Below are 22895 nucleotides of genomic sequence, written 5' to 3'. Positions count from 1 at the left end.
ATGAAATTTGTTAAACATTGTTTTTCCATAGTAATGATGATGACAATAACAATAACACATTCAGTGTTACATATATTATTTTTTATTGAGGTAAAACTTACATATTAATCGTTTTAAGTTGTACAATCCTGAAGCATTTAGTCCAGTCACATCATCATGCAACCATCACCTCTTTCTAGTTCTAAAATATTTCATCATTGCAAAAGGAAACTGCTACCCATTAAGCAGTCACTCTCCATTTTCCCATTTTTTGGCCCCCTACCCATCCCCCTCCCCAGCCCCTGAAAATTTCTTATTTGCTTTTTATCTTTTGAATTTAGCTAATCTGGGTATTTCATATAATCAAAATCATACAGTAAGCAATCTTTTGTGTCTTACTTCTTTCACTTAACACAGTATTTTTAAAGTTCTTCCATTTTGTAGCTTCTATCAGTACTTCATTCTTTTCTATCACTGATGCTTTTATCAGTTGAGATTTTTTTGGGATGGTCTTGTAAGTGGAATTGTTTTCTCAATTTCATTTATGATTTGCTCATTTCTCCTGTAAAAAACTATAATTAATTTTCATGTATTAATCTTGTATCCTCCAACTTTGCTGAATTCATTTATTATATCCATATTTGTGTGTGTGTGTTCTTTAGGATATTCCATATGAAAGATCATGTCATCTGTGAAAAGTGCTAATTTTATTTTTTCTTTTCCAGTTTTCCTCTGCCTTTTATTTTCTTTCTTGTTTGATTTCTCTAGATAGAATTTCCAGTGCAATGTTAAGTGTCAGTAGTGAAAGCAGATGTTATGTCTTTTTCCTGATCTTAAAGAGTAATCTTTCATTCTTTCATTATTGAGTTGGATGTTAACTGTGGGTTTTTCATAAATGCCCTTTATCATGTTGAGAAAGTTTCCTTTTATACCTAGTTTGTTGCATGTTTTTATCATGAAAGAGTGATGGGTTTTGCTAAACACCTTTTCTCTATCAATAGAGATGATTGTGTGCTTCTCTTACCTTCATTGTATTCATGTGATGTATTGCATTGATTGACTTTTATGTGCTGAACCATCTTTCATTCCTGGGATAAGTCACACTTGGTCATGGTGCATAATATGATGCCAAATTTAGTTTGCTTTTGTTGAGGATTTCTTGCATCTATATTCAAAAGTGACATTGGTCTATGCTTATCTTTTCTTGTAATCTGGCTTTGGTATGGGGATAATGCTGGTCTCATAGGAAGAGTTACAATTGTTCCCTCATCTTTTATTTTGTAGGAGTTTGAAAAATACTGGTGTTAATTCTTCTTTAAATGATTGATAAAATTTTTCAGTGGAGCCATCTGGTCCAGGACTTGTCTTGCTGGCAGGTTTTTTGATTATTGATGAAATGTCTTTACTTGTTATCAGAGTCTTTATTTCTTTTTTTTTTTTTTCCATTTATTTTTATTAGTTGGAGGCTAATTACTTTATAATATTGTAGTGGTTTTTGTCATACATTGACATGAATCAGCCATGGATTTACATGTATTCCCCATCCTGATCCCCCCTCCTGCCTCCCTCTCCACCCGATTCCTCTGGGTCTTCCCAGTGCACCAGGCCTGAGCACTTGTCTCATGCATCCAGCCTGGGCTGGTGATCTGTTTCACCCTAGATAATATACATGTTTTGATTCTGTTCTCTCGAAACATCCCACCCTCGCCTTCTTCCAAAGAGTCCAAAATTCTGTTCTGTACATCTGTGTCTGTTTTTCTGTTTTGCATATAGGGTTATTGTTACCATCTTTCTAAATTCCATATATATGCGTTAGTATATTGTATTGGTCTTTATCTTTCTGGCTTACTTCACTCTATCAGAGTCTTTATTTCTTCTTGAGACACTTTTAGTAGTTTGCATGTTTCTAGGAACTTGTTCATTTCATTTAGCTTATGTGATTTGTTGGAGTACAATTGTTCATTTATTATTTTATAATTCTTTTAATTTCTCTAAGTTCAGTCATAATGCCCCTCACCACTTTCATTTTTAATTTTAGAAATTTGTATCTTCTCTCTTTTTTTTCATAGTATTTCTAGTTGAAAGTTTGTCAACTTTGTTGACTTTACTGTGCCTTGAGTCTCAATTTCTCCATTTTTTGAAGTAGAGTTTATAGTTTTGCCATATACAGAATTCTTGGTTGACAAAATTTTTGTTTTTGCATGCTTTAAATATGCAATATCACTGCCTTCTGGCCCCCATGGTTTCTAAAGAGAAATTCATTATTAATCTTGTTACAGATCCCATATAATTTTGACCATAATGTCTTGGTGTGGATCTCTTGAAATAATATGTTTATAGAGTTCATTGAGCTTCTTATACATGTAGATTCATGTCTTTCCTCAAAGTGTGGGAAATTTTGGCCAATATTTCCTTAAATTTCTTTCTGCATGTTTTCCCCCTTCTCCTCCTCTTCTGGCACTACCATTATACATGTGTTCGTAAACTTGATAGTGTCTCATGAGTCTCTAGGGTGCTGTTCATTTTCCTTCATCTTTTCTCTTTCTTCTCCTCACACTGGTTGATCTCAATTGATCTGTCTCAAAGTTCTTCAATTTTCCCTTCTTTCTACTCAGTTCTGCAGTTGAATCAGTCTAGCAAATTTTTAACTTCAGCTTTTGTATTTTTCATCCTCCAAATTTGTATTTAATTTCTTTTTATAATTTATATTCCTTTATTGCTATTCTTTGTTGAGGTGACATTATCCTTATTTCCTTTAGTTCTTTGTCCATGGTTTTCTTTGGCTATTTGAGCATTTTGAGAATTGATTTAAAGCCTTTGTCTCTTTAAGTCTAATGCCTAGGTTTCCTCAGTATTATTTTCTTTTTTACTATGAAGGAGTCATACTTTCTAGTTTCTTTGAATTCTTCTTACCTTTGATGAAACTTGAATACTTTGAACTTCATAATGTAGCAACTCAAGAATTTAGATTTTTTTTCCCCTAGACAGGCATGATTCAGAGGTCAGCTAGAGATCTAAGCAGACTTTATGGTTCCCCAGAGAAGAATCTGTGGTTTGCCCTATCTCTGTCCTTTCCTAGATTCTCCCTCAACTTTTAGTTTTAAGATTTCCTCAAACTCTGCCTTCAGTTCCTTTGAGCTACTAAAACTACAGATTTTGGGGAAGTTTAGTATTTCACCTGGCATAGACTGCATCTTCCTCTTTGGCTAATAAGTCATGAAATTTGTAAACTCAACCAGTGTTGTTCACTTCTTCCAAGTCTTAAGAAACCCCAGAATCTGTTTTAGGTTTTTCTCCTGTACATTTAGAGTTGTTTTAGTATTGTGTTCAGAGTTGATGGGCTTGCCTGATAGCTCAGTTGGTAAAGAATCCGCCTGCAATGCAGGAGACCCTGGTTCAATTCCTGGGTCAGGAAGATCCTCTGGAGAAGGGATAGACTACCTACTCCAGTATTCTTGGGCTCCCCTTGTGGCTCAGCTGGTAAAGAATCCACCTGCATTGCGGGAGACCTGGGTTTAATCCCTGGGTTGGGAAGATTCCCTGGAGAAGGGAAAGGCTACCCACTCCAGTATTCTGGCCTAGAGAATTCCATAGATTGTATAGTCCATGGGTTGCAAAGAGTCAGACACGATTGAGTGACTTTCACTTTCACTTTTTATTGGCAATACCAAAAGTGTAACTAACAACCATTGGAATTCAAGGAGCAAAACAAAGAAATCAAAGACGTTATTAAGAATTATTCTAAACAAAATATTGATAAATGTTCATTTCTGTTCATCATTATCTTGTAATCTCCTCAGATTGTATCCACCCAGAAACTGACTGTTTTGAGGGTTTGTGTATTCTCAACCTGTTTCATTTGCAGAAATTCAGTTCAGTTCAGTTCAGTCGCTCAGTAGTGTCCAACTCTTTGTGACCCCCATGGACTGCAGCACGCCAGGCCTCCTTGTCCATCACCAACTCCTGGAGTTTACTCAAACTCAAGTCCATTGAGTTGTTGATGCCAGAAATTACTTTTCCAATTTTGTTTCAAATACACAAGTATCACCTGACTGCCATTATGTGGAGAATTGTGTTGCTATAAACACTGGAATATAAGATGCATTAGGTCAATGTTCTCTGTGTTTTATTTTTCTACTAATTAATTCATGATACATAGGTCAATGCATAGCACAAAGCAGGTATCCAATCAATATTTATTAAATTTGTAAACGAATATATCCCCCTCAACAGATTATAACATCACCTTAAATCCAACTTCATCATGCTGTGCTGTGCTTAGTTGCTCAGTCATGCCCGACTCTTTGTGACCCCATGGAGGTAATCCTCAAGGCTTCTCTGTCCATGGCGATTCTCCTGGCAAGAATACTGGAATGGTTGCCATGCTCTTTTCCAGGGGATCTTCCCAACCCAGGGATTGAGCCCAGGTTTCCCAGGTTGCAAGTTGATTCTTTACTGTCTGAGCCACCAGGAAAGCCCAAGAATACTGGAATGGGTAGCCTATCCCTTCTCCAGAGGGCCTTCCCAACTCAGGAATCAAATCAGGATCTCCTGCATTGCAGGTGGATTCTTTATCAGCTGAGCTATCAGAGAAGCCCCAACTTCATCATATGCCAATATACATTCTCAATAGGGTGCATATCCACTTTGCAGATCCACTATCTAGTCAGTTCTCAGTTCTCAGCAATTACACATTTAATAATGGCAAAAATGGCAATAGCTATTATATAGTATCTTATACCAAGCACAGTGTTAGCAGTGTTAGTTAGGTATTTCATTTTTAGTTCTAATCCATATAACTGTAGTATCAACTCTATTACCCTACAGTGTGAGGAAAATGTGTCTCAAAGTTTCAGACTTGTTCAAGTCTACAGAATTTTGCTCCAAATCTGACATTTTTTCCCCCCAAACACAAACGTACTTCCTATCACCATTTATTAAATAATAAATACAATTGTGTTTTACAATACAGGACAACATTCCTTGTGCAGGTTTTTCAAGAAGTCTACTTCCAAACCTATAAGACAGCAAAATCCAAAAACAAAGGGAATGAACAAGCACCTAAAGTAAAAACTATCCAAAAGATAGCAATATCAGAATGAGTTAAATTATTCATTATCAAAAATAATTGCAGAAAACTTTATCTGAATTTGTGTAAGCCAAGTTTTCTCAAACTTGTCTGATTATAACTATTCCCTAAGGTTTTTTTTAATCAAAAATGTTTTTCCTGGATTTCACTACAGACATTTTAATTCAAAATATTTAGCGTTTCAGTGAAAATTTAGTTTCTGTTTGCCTTTGTAAGAAGACAAATGTATTTTTCAAATTGTCTCAATGGAATTAAAGTGTATTTTCTTTAGACAAATTTCTGAGAAGAAATATGTGAAAAGTTTGTTGGAAATTGCATAGCAAAAAGGCCATATAGCATAATTTCCATGAGGGAGGTCAGTTAGTTGAATGAGATAAAATCTTGTTTTCAGAAGCAAAAATTGCATAGTGTTTCATAAGATATTTTCCTATATTCACCCATTTATTCATTCAAAGATTACATCAGCCTTAGTAACCAAAACTCACAGGTATCACCACCAATATCGATAATAATGAAAAAGACTGAATAACAGACACTGTAAAATTTCAGTTCATTTGATCAAATGAAAAAATAAAAGGGATTTATTTCTATGAAATGTTGGAGATAACATTTGCTTGGTACAATAAATATTTGTTACTTGTTTAAAGGAATAACCCCACCACAGGGAAAATAGCAATTTTCCAATATTCTGATAATATGATTAAGAAATGTGGAATGTTGGACTGTAAAATAATCCCAAAGCTAAAATGGAAATGAGAAGTTATAATTGATGTCTTTAAGTTAACATATATGAAAAGATGAACAAACATAAAAAAGTTTAAAAATTCCATCAGTTCATTTCATAAAATAATACAGTGTCAGTATCAAAACTTACAAAATACTGAAAAAATGAGACTAGAGACAAATAGCATTCATTGATATAGATTCCAAATTACAAACAAAATATTCACAAATAGATTTCAGCAAAGAGTAAAATGAGTAAAACATCACAGTAAAATAAAATTTAGTTCAAGAATGTAATGATAATTTAATATCACAAAAATCTGCCAATATAGTCTCTTATATTAACATTTGTAAAGAAAGTTTATGAGCTTTATTCTTAAGAATAACTTTATAAAATGCTATAAAATACAGGAGCCATTCCTAATTAAAACTTTAATTAATTATATAGAGATAAATAGAATTCCCCCTTAAATTTGATAACTTACAAAACCCAAGAACAAATATAAACAGTAATGCATTAAATACATTTCAGTTACATTAAATTTAAAAATTGGACAGGGCAGAAATTTACAGAGACTTTAAATCAGTACCATAACCATACTCAATGAAGGAGGGGTGGATAGTCTTGAAATTAACAGAAAGAGAACTTCACAAATAAGAAGTAGTACTTATAAAAAAGAAACAAATGAAGAGTTTAGAGCTGAAAAAAATCAGAAAACAAATCACTGTGTGGGCTCAATAGAAGAATGGATATGATAGATGAAGAGTCATTAAAACTGAATGCAGATCAATAGGAATTATCCAAATGAACAAGAATGAGAAAAAATTAAAAATAAATGAGCACAGTAGGAACTATGGGACAACCAATGGAACACACCTAACATTTATGCCTTTGAAATCTGGAGAGAGGAGATATTAGTACAGGAGAAAATTATGTGAAGAAATAATGGGCTAAAATATTTCATATTTGATGAAAAATAAATCTACAAATTTATGAAGTTCTGCAAAACCCAAATGGTTAAACCAAAGAAAATCATACCTAAACACATCATAATCTGGTGAAAACAAAAGATAAAGAAAAAAAATTCTTGAAGCAGCTGAGAAAAATGACTTTTTCATGAGAGACCAGAAGGTATAATCACAATTTGGAATTTTATGTCCAGCGAAACTATCTTCAGAAAATGAATGTAAAATAAAAAGATTTTCTTAGGAGAGGAGACTAAGAAATCGATTGCCAGGAGACTTACTTTAAACAAATTTAATGATGTTCTTCAGAAAGATAGAAAACTTATAAACTTTAAGAATAAATGAGGAACAACAGAAATGTTAAACAGTCTGGGAAAATAAAATAATTATTTTTCTTTTCTTAGTTCTTTAAAAGATATGTGACTGTCAAAAACAAAAATTATTACATCATCTGAGAAGGTTCTCAATGTATATAGGTAAATTCCATATTATAATTAAAACAAAGAGGCAAAGGCTTAAGGAGCCTATATGGTTGTAAGATTTTTATATTCACTTGAAGTGAATAAAATATTAATTACAAGGAAATTATGACAGATTAGCTATGTATATTTTACTCTAAACACAATCATTAAAATTTGTACAAAGAATATAGCAAAAAATCAATATATCAATGAAAATGGAATAATAAAATAAAATGCAAGACCCACCAAATAATTCAGAAGAGGAAAAAAAGTAATTAAAAAGATAAGGGATAAATAGAAATGATAAAATAGTAGACATAATTCCAAACAAATTAATAACTGCATTAAATGTAAATGATATAAGGTATAATTTGTATCAATTTAAAGAACTAGCCATGTTGGATTAAAAAGGTATAAAAATACTATATACTGTCTACAATAAACCTACAAGTTTAAATATAATGTAGATAGGTATACAGTAAGAGAATGTAAAAAGATAAACTCTGTAAATACTAATCAAAAGAATGCTGGGGTTATATATTAATATTAGACAAAGTAAATTTCATATCAAAGAATATTACTAGGGATAACAGAGACCATTTTATAATGATAAGGGTGTCAATTCCTCAAGGGGATATAACCATACTAAATATTTATGTACCTAATAGCAGAGCTTCAAATTTCATGAAGCAAAAAAAAAATAGAATAGAAAGAAATTAGAAGTACAATCACTACACATACACACACACATATATACAATGGAATATTGTTTCATCTTCAAAAGAATGAAATTAAGATACATGCTACAACATGGAGGAAACTTAAAGACATTATTCTTAGTGAAATAAGTCAGACACAAAGGGACAATTCCACTTACATGAGGTTCCTAAAATAGTCAAATTCACGGAGACAGACAGTAGAATGGTAGCAGGTGGAGGAAGGGAGTATGAGGAGTTATTGTTTAATGAGTTCAGAGTTTCAATTTGGAATGATGAATTCTGGAAATGGATAGTGGTGATGGCTTCACAATAGTGTAAATATACATAATGTTACTGAAATGTATGCTTAAAAATGGTTAAAAGGATAAATTTCATGATATATATATATTAGCAAAAAAAGTAAATAGCACTTTTCCAGCCACCTTAGAAGCCCTTCCATGTGGTCTGACTGAATAGTAAACTCTTCACCTCCACAAATTAACCACAGTCCTGGTATTTACAGTAATCAGTAACAACATTTCTTTATAGTTCTATAAATAAAGTGTGCATTCCTTAGTGAGAAAAAAAGTACAATCACAATTATACTTGAGATTTCAACATCTTTTCCTCAGTAATTGATATAACAAGCAAACAGAAAATTACTAATGGTATGAAAGAACTGAACAGCATTAAGAACAAACTACAACAAATTGACATTTGCAGGACACTCTATGCAACAATGATATATACACATACTTTGCAAGAGTTCATGGGAAGAAATGCAATAAATTAAATCTTAAGAAATTAATATAATTGATATTATACAATGTATAATTCTCTGACCACAACAGAATAAACCTAAAAACCAGTAACAAAAAGATACCTGGAAAAAGTCAAAGTATCTGGCAATTAAACAACACAGTTCCCCACAATTCATGTTTCAAAAAGGAAGACAAATAATATTAGAAAATAATTTGAACTAAGTAAAAATTAAAATAAAGCATCAAAATTTGTGTGATGGTATTAAAGCAGTACTCAGAGGGGAATTTCTAACATTAATGATTTATTTTATAAAGGAAAAAATATCTCAAATCCATGATCTATGCTTCTATATTAAATGGACAAAGAAGGGTAAAAGTTAAATCCAAAGTATCAGAAGAAATGAGGTAATAACTACAAAAGCAGCAATTAATGAAATTGAGGAAATTCAATGACATCAAATGAAATGAAATGAAATTTTGGTTATTTGAAAAGATTTTATAAAATTGATAAACTTTTAGTCAGATTGAAGAATAAATAAAAGTAGAAGACACAAAGTACCAATATCAGTGATGAAAGAACTATCTCTGTAGACTCTACAGACAGTTATAAGGGGATTATAATTATAGACAAATATATTAATGCATATATATGAAATATTGGAAAATGGTATTTATTTGCAGGGAAGGCATGGAGACGCAGATAGAAAGAATGGACTTGTGGACACAGTGGGGGAATAGAGGATGGGACTAATGGAGAAAGCAGCATAGCACTACCATGTGCAAAATAGATAGCTGATGAGAAGTTGCTATATAAAAAAAGGAGCCCAGCCTGGCACTCTGTGATGACCTAGAGGGATGGGATGCAGAAAGGGGAAGGAAGCTCAAGAGGGAGGGGATATAGGTATAATTATGGCCGATTTGTGTTGTTGTACAGCAGAAATCATCAAAACATTGTAAAGAAATTTTCCTCCAATTAAACAAAAATCAAGAATGATTTGCCCATAAATTTTGTAGGGTTTTGGAGTCCTTAGACATGAAATCACAAATTTTCTGAGCAATGCACTGAGGCAAGGATTTCAGTGGAGAATGTGCTCCTAAGAAAAAATGAAAACAACAAAAGAAGGATACAAGTGCTCTAAATCCCCAAACCTGAGTCAGCCTTTTCCTCAGCCTAACATTGGCTCACTTGCACTCTGTGAAGACTGCCAAAGCCAGGACAGTTTACTAAAAACTTAACCCAGATTTGAATTCATCTGAATAAAGACTTTTTAGAACTCCAAAGTCTTTTTAGATGGCCAGTCTTTTAAGTTAAGGACCAGTTCCACCCTAACTTAAAGTCTGGAAAACTTAATGGAATCCTAGGCTGTCACTCAAGTTGATGCTATTGACAGAATTGACTGTCAGCAACATCTCTCATAGATCAGTAATTTCCATACACAGGTCCATGGAGAAAATTGAGAAATTAAGTATAACAATGTAATTTTAATAAGGCTACATTTATTCCATTTAAATATGTTTTATTAAATAAATAAATTCAATAAATATACGGACTTATTTTTTTTAATTCTAAAATTATCCTCCTTATGGAATCCAGAAATAGAAGGGTCTAGCCCATATGATTGGCTGAATTTTGCTTTACTATTTTATTCCTGATCCCATGTTTTTGAGGACTCAGAACATTCTTGATGTTTCCTATCACTTTGCCCTTGACAGAGTTCCCTGGATATCATTGCATTCTGCATCTTACATCAATTATTTCTTCTAAATGTTTTCAGGGAACGCCATGAACTTTCTCCCTTGTAATCACACCCATCCCCTTGCAATTTGATTCTTTTCTGATACTAGACTGTGTTTCCACCCACTTGAACTTGATTTAGAATTACTGGATCTTCTTTTGCTTCTGAAATTCAGACATTTAAAAAATTTTTACCTTGTCACTCAGACCTGAAATTCTGGACTGCTTTTTAGGCTATAACCTTTGCTTCTTTCTGCAGTAGAAAGTAAATTCTCTCTCCTTCTATCTACTCTGAGTAAATTGACCCTAAGTAAATTTGTCCAACTACTAAACTCCACTACCTTGGTAGTGCTGAGAGGAGGAGCTGCAATTCTGGAGGCATTACCTGTATGCTGTAGAGTTGCTGCAACTCTGCAGGCCCTTCTCTATCACTGTCATGTCTGACTCTTTGTGACCCCATGGACTGTATCCTGCCAGGCTCCTCTGTCCATGGGACTTTCCAGGCAAGAATACTGGAGTGAGTTGCCATTTCCTTCTCCAGGGGATTTTTCCTGGCCCAGGGATCAAATCCTTGTCTCCTGTATCTCCTGTACTGCAGGCAGATTCTGTACTCACTGAGCCATCAGGGACGCCTTCATCTGCACACTAATATAGTTCAATGATTTCCTATTGGCCCTGGGCTTACAGATCCACTCAAACACCACTGTCTCTTACAAGCCAAGGTCATAGAACACAGTACTCTACCCTCTAACGAAGACCTGTCAGAATGCCTCTCTAGCGATGTAGTTCAGCATCTGTACTTCCTTGGCATGTAGATTTTATGCTTCTGCAGTGAGGAAGAGTGGTGTTTTCTGGTATATGTCCTGACGATGTGGGCTGGGAGATGGGACATCCTACATATGCAACCAGCCAGCCCCCCTTAGTATAAAATAGGGATTTCCTGGCAGCACTATGCAGGATGTTCAACCTCCCTGCCCATGTGAAGGTTAGCTGCTGCATCATGAAGTTTTAGTTTCTGTCGAAGGGCTTCTTGCTTGATGCATCTTTGTGTGAATCATTTCAGGAAGACCTCTTCCAAACTGGTCATCTGTTCCCGGTGAAATGGCTGTGATTACTAATAGCCTAAATGATCTAGAAGGTTGGTAATTGATAACCTACCTCATACTCAAACTTAAGCCTAGTGTCGCTAACAGTATAATTTTCCATCAACTTAAATTAAAAGATAAAATTCTCTTGACATGCATGCCAAGATATATCACGGGTTACAAACACTCTCCAGTTCCACTCCCAATTCTGTCAACCCTCATGAAATAAATAACATAAACCTCTGAATTACATAATCCATTCTAAATAATATAAACATAGACTTCTTATACTACAGTAGAGGCAATTCTATTCCTCGAAGACCCTACTTGGGCTATATACACTTATTCCAGTTATCCAAGGTTATCCTAGTTGAAATTAACTATCTTATATGTATCACAAGTTATTTGCAAAAAGCATAGGTCTAGAAGCAACATCCTGAGACTCACTGCTCCATGGCTATGCAATCTGATCACCATACTCTGAAATAAATAAACTTAGCTAAAGACAGACTCTGTCAGCCTCGTTCTTTTAGCTGAACAATTTTTGCTTTATGTACTATCCTATCTCAAGCCTCTCAGCTCTGAGAACTTCTATACCTGTAAAAATTCATGAATCTTCAGTTCCACCAGCACCTAACACCTGAAAGGTTCAATATGATGTTTAATATCTTTTAAAAAACATCCCTGGACTTGCTCCCCTGAAATAGTCCTTTAACCCATCTACCCTGGAGTTTCCCACATGATTTGCAATAGAGCTAGTTACTTTTGAGTTGACTTCAAGTCTTTTCCTAGGGGAATATGGCAAAGATTTCCATTTCTTTGTTGATATTTTTTTTTTTCCAGGGAATGGAAGACTCAACAATTTCATGTATCTTGGGTGGGAAAGGGAGAAGGACAAAGAAGAAATAGTGAGTATTTTCCTGGAGCTCTCTGCCTAACCAAGTATACATTAATGAGAATTTTTATTTGTATTAGGGGCTCTACTCTAGTATAGTAAGTATTAGGTATTTTTCATTTTCAGTCGTGTCTGACTCTTTGTGACCCCAAGGACTGTAACCCATCAGGCTCCTCTGTCCATGGGATTTTCCAGGCTAAGAATACTGGAGTATTCTCCTCCAGGGGATCTTCCTGACCCAGGTCTCGAACCCCCATCTCCTGCACCTCCTGCCTGCATTGGCAGGCGGATTCTTTACCACTGAGACACCTGGAAGGTCCACTCTAGCACAGTAGTGGAAGAAAAAGAAACAATGCACATAAGGGAGTAAGATATTGTTGTGGTTTTAAATTTATGCCTCTAGATTTTTTTGGTCTTGGCTTCATTTTAATACATTAAGTTCACCCATAATGTGGTACTTTACATTCCAAAGAGAGGAAAAGCCTATTTCTGTCATTTATGTAAGGTGATTGCTAAATCAATAGGAGAAAATATACTTTAAAATGTATTAAGTATTCATAATTTATCATCTTGATGATACTAGCAGGATTAAATTTTGATAGTTCTTAGATACTTGAGTGATAAGTATCATGACCACCCCATCATTCTAATGTTCACTAAAGACCAAAGTAAACATAAAATTTTCTTTTGAGTAAATTTTTAGTAACAATGCTTTAGATTTCTATAACATATTCATTAATACTAAAATGCACTTTTTTATTAACAATTAGTATTCCAAATAATGAATAACTCATCCCTAACCAGGAGAAGGCACTGGCAACCCACTACAGTACTCTTGCCTGGAAAATCCCTTGGATAGAGGAGCCTGGTAGGCTGCAGTCCATGGGGTTCCTAAGAGTCGGACACGACTGAGCGACTTCACTCTCACTTTTCTCTTTCATGCATTGGAGGAGGAAATGGCAACCCACTCCAGTGTTCTTGCCTGGAGAATCTCAGGGATGGGGGAGCCTGGTGGGCTGCTGTCTATGGGGTCCCACAGAGTCGGACATGACTGAAGTGACCTAGCAGCAGCAGCAGCAGCATCCCTAACCAAATAATTTATCATTAGAAATGTTTAGGTCAGTGTTTCTAACTTCTTTGGTTGCTACTCTTTAATTTACTATTTGGTGGGATACATTTTCTACAATACATTTAAGCTAAAGATATAGGACAAAGTCTACAAAATCAATTTACTTTTATCTTATATTTATATGTTAATATTTACTAAAAATCTAGTCAAATCTGAATTAATTGCTACTGATACTAGTATCGACAACATACTGCCAGATACTTGGCAGATTTCTTAAAGCCCTGACTAGGAATCATGGTTTTAGAACACTCAAAGTAGCAAGGTCAAAAAGACACCATCTACAGCCTTATTTAGAGCACCTTAGTAACTGCTGTTTGTGAACTTATAACCCATACTCATTATCTGCTCTCTCTAGTTAGTAATCCTCTGATTATTTGCAGTGAATACCCAAGGCTTGGAAATACATCTTCAAGTGAACTCCAGGTATTAACCTTGAATGCCCCCATGAACTCCCTTCTTTTACATCACAGGTTGAAATCCACACTTAATCAGTACTTTTCATATGACCAATTTTCAAACATCCCACATCCTAAGGTTTACTAAAGCTTTTTGTTTTTTACTTATTCTTTATTCAAATGGTTCACTCTGCAGAAAAATGAAAATATATTAAAAGTTACTGTGAAATTTTAATTAACAGAAAACAGAAACTCCTTCTAAAGCTTCTTAATGGGGACCAGAGAACAATATTGGCAATACTAAAATACAATTTCATAAAGACAAACTCTCTTTCTCTCTCTCTCTATGTATATATATATATACATGTATATATAATGACTAAAATATTGTGGTTTACAATGAAAATATTGTCATTTAAAAATATTTCCCTAAAATTTCACAAGTTTGCTTTTAAAAAACACAAAACCAGCGACAATGTGTTTCAGGAGCCAAGTAATGAAGTAACTACTACATTGTAAAACAGATATGTTCTTTTCATAGTAATACATTACTCAAATTATTCATTTGAATTGTTAGTATTGTAGATATATGTTGAAATGAATTTTAGGAGAACTGGTATATTTTATTAATTTAGGGTTTATTCTCTCCTTTGCTCCAAAATAAGTCTAAGGTGTTTTACCGATGTGGCATTGAAATATGTATTTAATAAATATTAAGTTCTTAATACATAATAGGTAGATGGAGATAATGATACAGAAGGCAAACATTATATTTGTTCTCATGATTTTATAGTATAGTGAGAAATATTATAAGATAGAAAACTAAACTGGGCAAAATTCACATGCAGCAATTGAGAGAAGAAAGTCAAAGGAAAAACAAAACCAAGAAAGCAAGCAAAAACTTAGGATTTTTGAATGGCATTTAAAGCCAGAGAATGGCAAATATTTTCTGTAAGGGGCTAAATATGTATTTTAGTCTTCGTAACTACTCAACTCTCCTTTGGTAGGGTGAAAGCAGTGATCCTTGAAAGAATAGGTATGACTATGTTCAAGAAAACTTTATGTATCATTAGCTGTAGCCAGCACAATTTGGCACATGGATATAGTTAGCCAGTGCCTGACCTTGAGAGCTAGGAAGAGGGAACTGATGTGGTTGAGGATTGATGGAGATGATTTAGTGTTATCTTCAATGCTGCTGCTTGGCATTATCAGGGATAGAGCTAATTCTCTCTATATTAGGGTCAGGTTGGGAATTGAAAAAAATAATCCAGGTACACAAAAAAGATTTCTGTTTTAGCTGCATAAAATGAGCATGTTAGTGGGGATCCTAATTAGATTTTTGAAAGATGTTAGTATTAAAGAGAGGGAAATTTAAACAACATTTCACTCAAGTCACTAAGAAAATTTCATGGTGAATCTGAACATTTGAAGTTTCATTTCATTAGGTACTGAGATCCTCCATTTTCAATAGAAATCAAAGGCCTGTAATTCAAATGAACACAAGCTCATACACATGTATCCTTCACTTTACACAAAGTTCTTGATCAGGCTGAGGAAGTTCCCTTCTATTTCTACTTTGTTCTTTTTATCACAAAAGGGGGTTGGATTTTGTTGAATGCTTTTTTGAGTCTGTTAAGGTAGTGAGGTTATTTTTTTTTTTCTTTTATTCTGTTAATAAGCTGCATTATATTGATTGATTTTCTCTGCTGGGGCTGCTGCTAAGTCGCTTCAGTCGTGTCCGACTCTGTGCGACCCCAGAGACGGCAGCCCACCAGGCTCCTCCATCCATGGGATTTTCCAGGCAAGAGTACTGGAGTGGGTTGCCATTGATTTTCTCAGGTTGAACCAATTTTGCTTTTTGTTTTTTCTTTTTTGCTGCAAAAGTTTTATTGTTTCCATTTGGTGCAAGGATTGGGCGAGGCTCCAGGATGGTTAAAAAGCTGCCCAGTGGATGCAGAGAGGGGCTTCAGGTGCAGCCCTGACTCCTGAGGGGCTCCTTAAAGACCGTTGGGCTCCTAGTGGTGCTGGAGGGTGAACCTTTCAAAGAGATATTTGCCCAGCCCAACCAGGGGACCAGCCAACCTGCGGAGGTTAGTCAGGTGGTTGCCATCTACTTGATGAGTTTCAGCTATTGGCTCAGCTCCCACCTTCTCCCCCGCCTCCACTACTCTGGCAGCCTGTTGGGGTGGGGGGGGGGGATGGGGCTGATCAGGTAGTTGTAACCTACTTGATGAATGTCAACTGCTCCTCCAGGAAGCGGCTCTCTAGGAAGTCACAGGGATGGAGGTCTGCGGGGGGCCGAACCCAAAACATGAAGGTCCACAAGGGCCTGGCTCAGGTTCTTCTCCAGGGCTGTGGCAGCTTCCTTATTGTCCAGAGTTTTATCCCATTCATCTTGGGATGGCTTCTGCACATCCTAGAAGAGGGCACGGGATACCGTGCTGGTTTTCCATCTTCAAGAGATGTTAGGGGCCCTGCTCCTTCTTGGCCAACTCAGAAAAAGTGGCCCACACTGTACAGAGCCATATCCTGGCAGTGGAAATAGAAGCCCATAGAGAGGTAGGTGTAGGGGGACCCAGATGCCATTGACCCCATGGTTGATGGTAGCCTCCACCTCAGTGAAATAATTCTGAGGAATCATGGTTGTTTGGTCATAAGGAGTTAAGCTCAAAATATGGTATTGGCTAGTCCAGAGGCCGAGGATGGCTGAGTGGCTGGTTCCAGAGGTTACAACTGGAAAAAAGGTTGGAGGGTGGTCGGCAGCTGGAAAAGGGGGCTGTCCCTGGGTCCATTCTGTCCAAACACTGTTGAAGCAAGAGACAGATCCACGGTACCACCTGAGAACACTGCCCCAATTTTGCATTTCTGGGATAATACCCATTTTGTTGGTGTCCAACCTTTTTCATATCTTGCTGGATTCCATTTGCTAATATTTTGTTGAGGGTATTTGCATCTATATTCATACAGGTTATTGATCTATAGTTTCTTTTTTTTTTTTCTTGTGCTACATTTGTCTGGTTTTGGTATCAGGATAATATCAGTTTCATAAAAAGAGTAGGAAAGAATTCCTTTTTTTTTTTTTTAATTTTTGAAAAAGTATTCGAAGCATTGGTGGTAATTCTTCCAGGGACTCACCAGATATGTCAAACAATGACAACTGCCTGGAAATGAGGCTCTGAAGGAGTTTGCTAACTCTGGTCCGCTCTGGTAGGTATCAGGCTGCTAGTTTACACTGAGATTGCAGGCTCTTGGTTTTCAAGGCTACCCTGGAGCCTGAGAGGGGTCATGAAATTAGGCAAGATAAAATGCTACAGAGACTGCTTTTCTAATAAAAATTCAGTCATTTTTCTTGACTAAGCACTCCCTGGCTTGCTTTAAGCTTTTAGGTAACTTCCAGAGTCCCAGATTAGTTGATTCTGACAGTTTTTGTACAATTTCTTGTTGCTTTTAATGAAGAGAGAATTTTGGAAGGAATAAAGACTGATATTCACCTGTAATTTGTGTTATTAGCACATCTTAAAATTTTATAATCTGATATAGTTTAGAAATTGTAGAAAATTTTTCACACAGATTGTATTATTAATACAGAGAATGGAAATGGTGATTTTGAATGGAAGTATGAATGAGAATATGGGAACATCATATCCATATTAATTATCCAGTATCTAGGGGATGCATTATATACTATTCTTATAGATAAAACTATAGGTATATTTTATAAAAGAGTATTTTAACATAGTTGTCTCAAATAGTTTATATCAATCATTGCTTTATCTTATAATTTTGCTTATGTTTGTTCCTTATTGCAATTCTTTTATCCCAGTCTGTTTTACATTTAAAAAAAATTATTGGAATATAGTTGATTTACAGTGTTTTAGTTTCAGGTGTACTGCAAAGTGATTAAGTTATACATATGTATATATTCATTCTTTTTTGAATTATTTCTCATATATTTTACCACAAAATATTGAGTAGGGTTCTCTGTGCTACACAGTAGGTCTTTGTTGGTTATCTATCTTACATATAGTGGTGTGTGTATGTTAATCCCAAGTTCCTGATTTATCCCCCCACCATGTTTCCCCTTTGGTAGCCATAAGTTTGTTTTCAATATCTGTAAGTCTGTTTCTGTTTTATAAATAAGTTCATTTTTATTATTTCTTTGAATTTTAAAAAATTATTTATATTTGGCTGTGCTGGGTGTTCGTTGCTGTGTTCAGGCTTTCCCTAGTTGCAGTGAGCTGGGGTCACTCTTTGTTGTGGTGCATATGCTTCTCATTGTGGTGGCTTCTCTTGCGGCAGAGCACGGGCTCCAGGGTGCACCAACTTCATTAGTTGCAGCTCCTGGGCTCTAGAGTAGGGGCTCAGTAGTTGTGGCACATGGGCTTAGCTGTCCTGCAGCATGTGGAATCGTCCCAGACCAGGGATTGAACCCCTGTCTCTGCATTGGCAGGCAGATTCTTAACCACTTGACCACCAGGGAAATCCCTGTATCATTTTAAAATTAGATTCTACATATGAGTGATGTTTTATAAAAATTTGTCTTACTATGACTAAAAAACTTCACTTAGCATATGATAATCTCTAGGTCCACCCATGTTACTGCAAATGACATTGTTTCATTCTTTTTAATGGCTGAGTAATATTCCTTGGGGTGTGTGTGTGTGTGTGTGTGTGTACACCACATATTCCTTATTCATTCTTCTGGCAAAGGACATTTATGTTGTTTCCATGTCTTGGCTATTGTAAATTGTGCTGCTATGAACATTGGGGTGCATGCATCTTTTTGATTTATGGTTTTCTCTGAATATCTGCCTAGGTAGTGGGATTGCTGGATCATGTGGTAGTTCTATTTTTTTTATTTTAAAGAACCTCCATACTATTGCCCATAGTGTTTGTACCAATTTACATGGCCACCAACAGTGTAGGAGGGTTCTCTTTTCTCCACACCCTCTCAGAATTTATGGTGGCCATTCTGACTGGTATGAGGTCATTGTAGTTTTCCATTTCTCTGATAATTAGTGATGTTCTACTTTATATTTTAAAAAATGTTGCCATAGTCAGAAATGTTATATTTTTATGTAACCAAATATCTCAGTCTTCTCATTTGTGTAATCATCTATGGTTTCTTCATTTTAGATGTTAGGTAAATATCCCATACTTGGGATATTTTCAATTTCTCATTTTCATTTCTTCTTGTTTTTACTTGGATAGATTTTAGTCAACTTTTTAATCTCTCATAGAATTTATTTTCATGTGTGAAATGAAGTGAGAATTTAAATTTAACATGTTTTCTTTTATCATTGATTTTTGACGTTTCATTTATCATAAATAGTATGACCTACTACTAGACTTAACTTTTTTTATGTTTTTATATGTTTAATCCTACATCCAACATTATTATTATACTGACTTTTAGAATATATTAAGAAATAGCTTTTCTATTTCTATCTTTGAAAAATGTTTATTAGAAATATGCATTGAATTTATTAAATGATTTTCAGCCTTTACCAGGATGAGTTTATTGTATTTAACTTACTGCAATGCCATATTTATATATTTCATAATATGTTTAAAAATCCTTAAATTCATTAGATAAAAAGAAACTAGCATTAAAGTATAATTTTTTCCAGGAAACTTTATAGATTACATTACTTATGTATCACAATAACCTTATAAATTAGTTACAGATCAAAGCCAAAACCCCTAAGGTTTGGTGATGTTAATACTCGAAGTGATGTAGTTGATAATTTGTATTTGAATATACATATCAAAAACCATGATTTCACCCTGTTAATACAATCTGTATTGTGATTTATTGAGAATTTTTCTATGTTAATAACTCTTATTCACTGTATAATGGAGAGACAAACATGCAAACAAATTTCAGTACAATGAGCATCATGAGTACCATGACTGAGGTAGTGCACATGATATTCTGGAAATACTGAGTATAATAAACTTAACTCTCCCCAGGTTTATAAGATAAGGCTCCTCAGAGAAGGCCGGAAAGGAGAGAAAGTGGAGCTTGGAGGAAGCAAGAGAGCTGGACAAAAAGTCAAGGAGATCAGCAATGATGTTATAGAATACAGTATTTGTGAATGAAAGAGTTAAAAAAGCTGGAAGGAGGTGCTTTGTATTTAGATGTAGGAAGTTGACTGGGGCTTCCCTGATGGCTCAGTGGTAAAGAATCTGCCTGTAATGTGGGAGACTTGGGTTCGATCCTTGGGTCAGGAAGATCCCCTGGTGAAAAGAATGACTAACCCACTCCAGTATTCTTGCTTGGAGATTCCCATGGACAGAGGAGCCTGGTGGGCTACAGTCCACGGGGTCACAAAGAGTCAGACATAACTGAGTGACTAACATTAGGAAGTTGATTGGGCTTCCCTGCTGGCTCAGATGGTAAAGAATCTGCCTGCAATTGATTACAGAAGTAGATCCATTCTTAATTTTTGTCAAATTATAGGAATAACAATAAAAATTATGTGGCTTTGTGAATTTCCAGGTAGGTGGTGCTTTAAAAAATTTTTATCCCACATTTTTTGGTATATATACCAACTATATAGTATCCTATACTTTTTCTACTATCAATTTTTTAGATTAATGCAGATTTTCTATCTTCCAGCTTCCCTTGTTATAACAGGAAGTTGGAAAGCAAGACTGAGAGTGAGTTAGGATCTCCTTTTACCACTTTTCCATCTTAACCAAGGAGATAGCACTTAGGGTGAAGTTGTAAAAATAGCAGTGTCAGGGATGACTGAGACGTGCCCTGAGGACCTCCAGGTTCACTGCTTGTGCTGAACTTCTGTTGAACAGTCTAAACAAAACTGCTGAACAGTTGCTGAGTTGCCAAAAGAAAGGAAACATTTTTAGATCTGTACTTTTTTCTGAACTAGAGAAAACATATCTTTCTGTAGTAATAGATGAGATATGCTCAATAACCCAATTGTATTTATATAACAAATTTATCTTCCAATCCAAATTCTTGGGAAACAACTTATATAAACCGGCATGAACTTCTCGCTTTTCATAAAAAAACCCTATCCATGTCCTCTGGAAAAAAAAAAAAATAAAGGAAATCAGTTCTGGAAAAAAAAAAAAAAAAAAAACCCTATCCATTTCCTCTAGTGGGACACTATTCTGTGTCCCTCTGGAAACTGTGATCCCAGAATTCCAATTCTAAGACTCCAAATAAACTGTCTTTTGGCCTCTTTATAGTTTGTAGTCCTTTGGGTTGACAAACTTTAGTATTGTTTTTCATTCTAGTCACATCATCGTAGTTTTTACAAACATTTAAAAGTTCTACCATACATCCAGCACTCCTTATTAATTTCTAGTAGGGTTTTAGATTTCTTTTTGCTTGATATTATAGGACTTGTGTGAAATGCTAAGATCAGTTTCTAGCATTTTTACATATTCTGTTACTTTAAGGTAAAATATATTCTTTAATTTATTTAGTATTGTTTTATATTGGAGTATAGCTGATTGACAGTGTGGTAATTTAAGGTATACAGCAAAGGAACTCAGTCATACATATACATGTATCCAATTCCCTGCCCCTCCCCACCCCACCAAACTCCCCTTCCATCCAGGCTGCCACATGACATTGAGCAGAGTTCCCTGTAATGCACAGTTGGACCTTGTTTGTTATTCATTAAAATGTATTCTTTAGCTTTAGCTTAGAGTTGAGGAAAAACATCAAAGAGAAAGTGGGCCTGATTGTCTGATGTAGAATATTTTTCACGTCATCATCCAAGTATCTCTTTAGCCCTTCTAAACATTACAAATTGATTTTGAAAGGGGATAGAATAAAAATTTATGGTCAAGTAACCCCAAATAAGGCACTGTTAGGGGCTTCCCTGGTGGCTTAGTTAGTAATGAATCCGCCTCCAATGCAGGAGTTCCAAGTTCAATCCCTGGGTCAGGAAGATCCCCTGAAGAAGGAAATGGCAACCTAGTCCAGTATTTTTGGCCTGGGAAATCCCACGCACAGAGGAGCCTGGTGGCCTACAGTCCTTGGGCTCGCAGAATCGGACATGACTTAGCGACTAAACCACCAGCACCAAGGCAGTGCTATCAAGTAGAAGCAAATAAAAAAGACTTACAGATAAAGTACTCTATTAGTTAATATAGTCATCCTTGGTATTGGGAGTAGGGGTTCAGATTGGTTCCAGGACTCTGGGCAGAATTTCAAGTCCTTTACACAAAATGGTGTAGTATTTGCATATAATCATCCTGTAAGGGTAAATCATCTCTAGTTTACTTATAATATCTGCTATAGTATAAATGCTATATAAATAGTTATAAATACAATCCTTGCTATGTAACTAGTTGCTGTTATGTGGCAAATTCAAGTTTTGCTTTTTGGAATTTTCTGGAATTTTTCAAAAATATTTTTGATCCATGGTTGGTTGAATCTGTGGATAAAGAGCTCAAAGGACTGACTGTATTCTCTAGGAAACCTGGCAAGGGTAAGTAAAACTTTATTTTAGTTAGGGAAAGAACTGTTTACAAAACAAAATAGTGTTTATTATATAATTTTCTTTGTGGAACTTGATGGACACAAGATTGATTTCAGTCAATGATCTGAACAATAAATGGCTCCATTTTGGATTAGGAGAATTTATGTTTTGTTATTACATTGTTGTAACATTTTAGATGTTGATTATTTAATATTACTGTATATTCTTAGTACTCAAGTCACATTTTAACTTCCTGCTAAGTAACCATATAAAATGGTCTGTCCTACAAATTTGTAGCTCTAGCTTGGTGCACATTAGGTATAGTTTTAGGTTATACATCTTTCTAGGAGAGTCACCAAGATCATTACATGCATTATAAAAATCTACAGGATTTCATTAAGTAGCTAGTTTTGCTTAGCTTTCTAAGAAATAATGCATTAGTTATGATTTAGAAGTGTTCATGCCCAGATATTAATATTCCTCATCCTGTCAAGTATAAAACCTGAGTAAAGAGGTCATA

The 22895-nt window shown here is 35.2% G+C and overlaps 1 protein-coding gene across 1 annotated transcript in view; it reads right to left on the bottom strand.

Annotated features, from left to right (window-relative positions):
• Nucleotides 1-22895, bottom strand: part of HTR2C (5-hydroxytryptamine receptor 2C) — a 167265-nt gene that overhangs the window by 85972 nt on the left and 58398 nt on the right. The window lies entirely within an intron of this gene.

Source organism: Dama dama, chromosome X (genome assembly GCF_033118175.1).
Source record: "Dama dama isolate Ldn47 chromosome X, ASM3311817v1, whole genome shotgun sequence".
NCBI lineage: Eukaryota > Metazoa > Chordata > Mammalia > Artiodactyla > Cervidae > Dama > Dama dama.
This window is presented reverse-complemented; position numbering and strand designations above follow the sequence as displayed.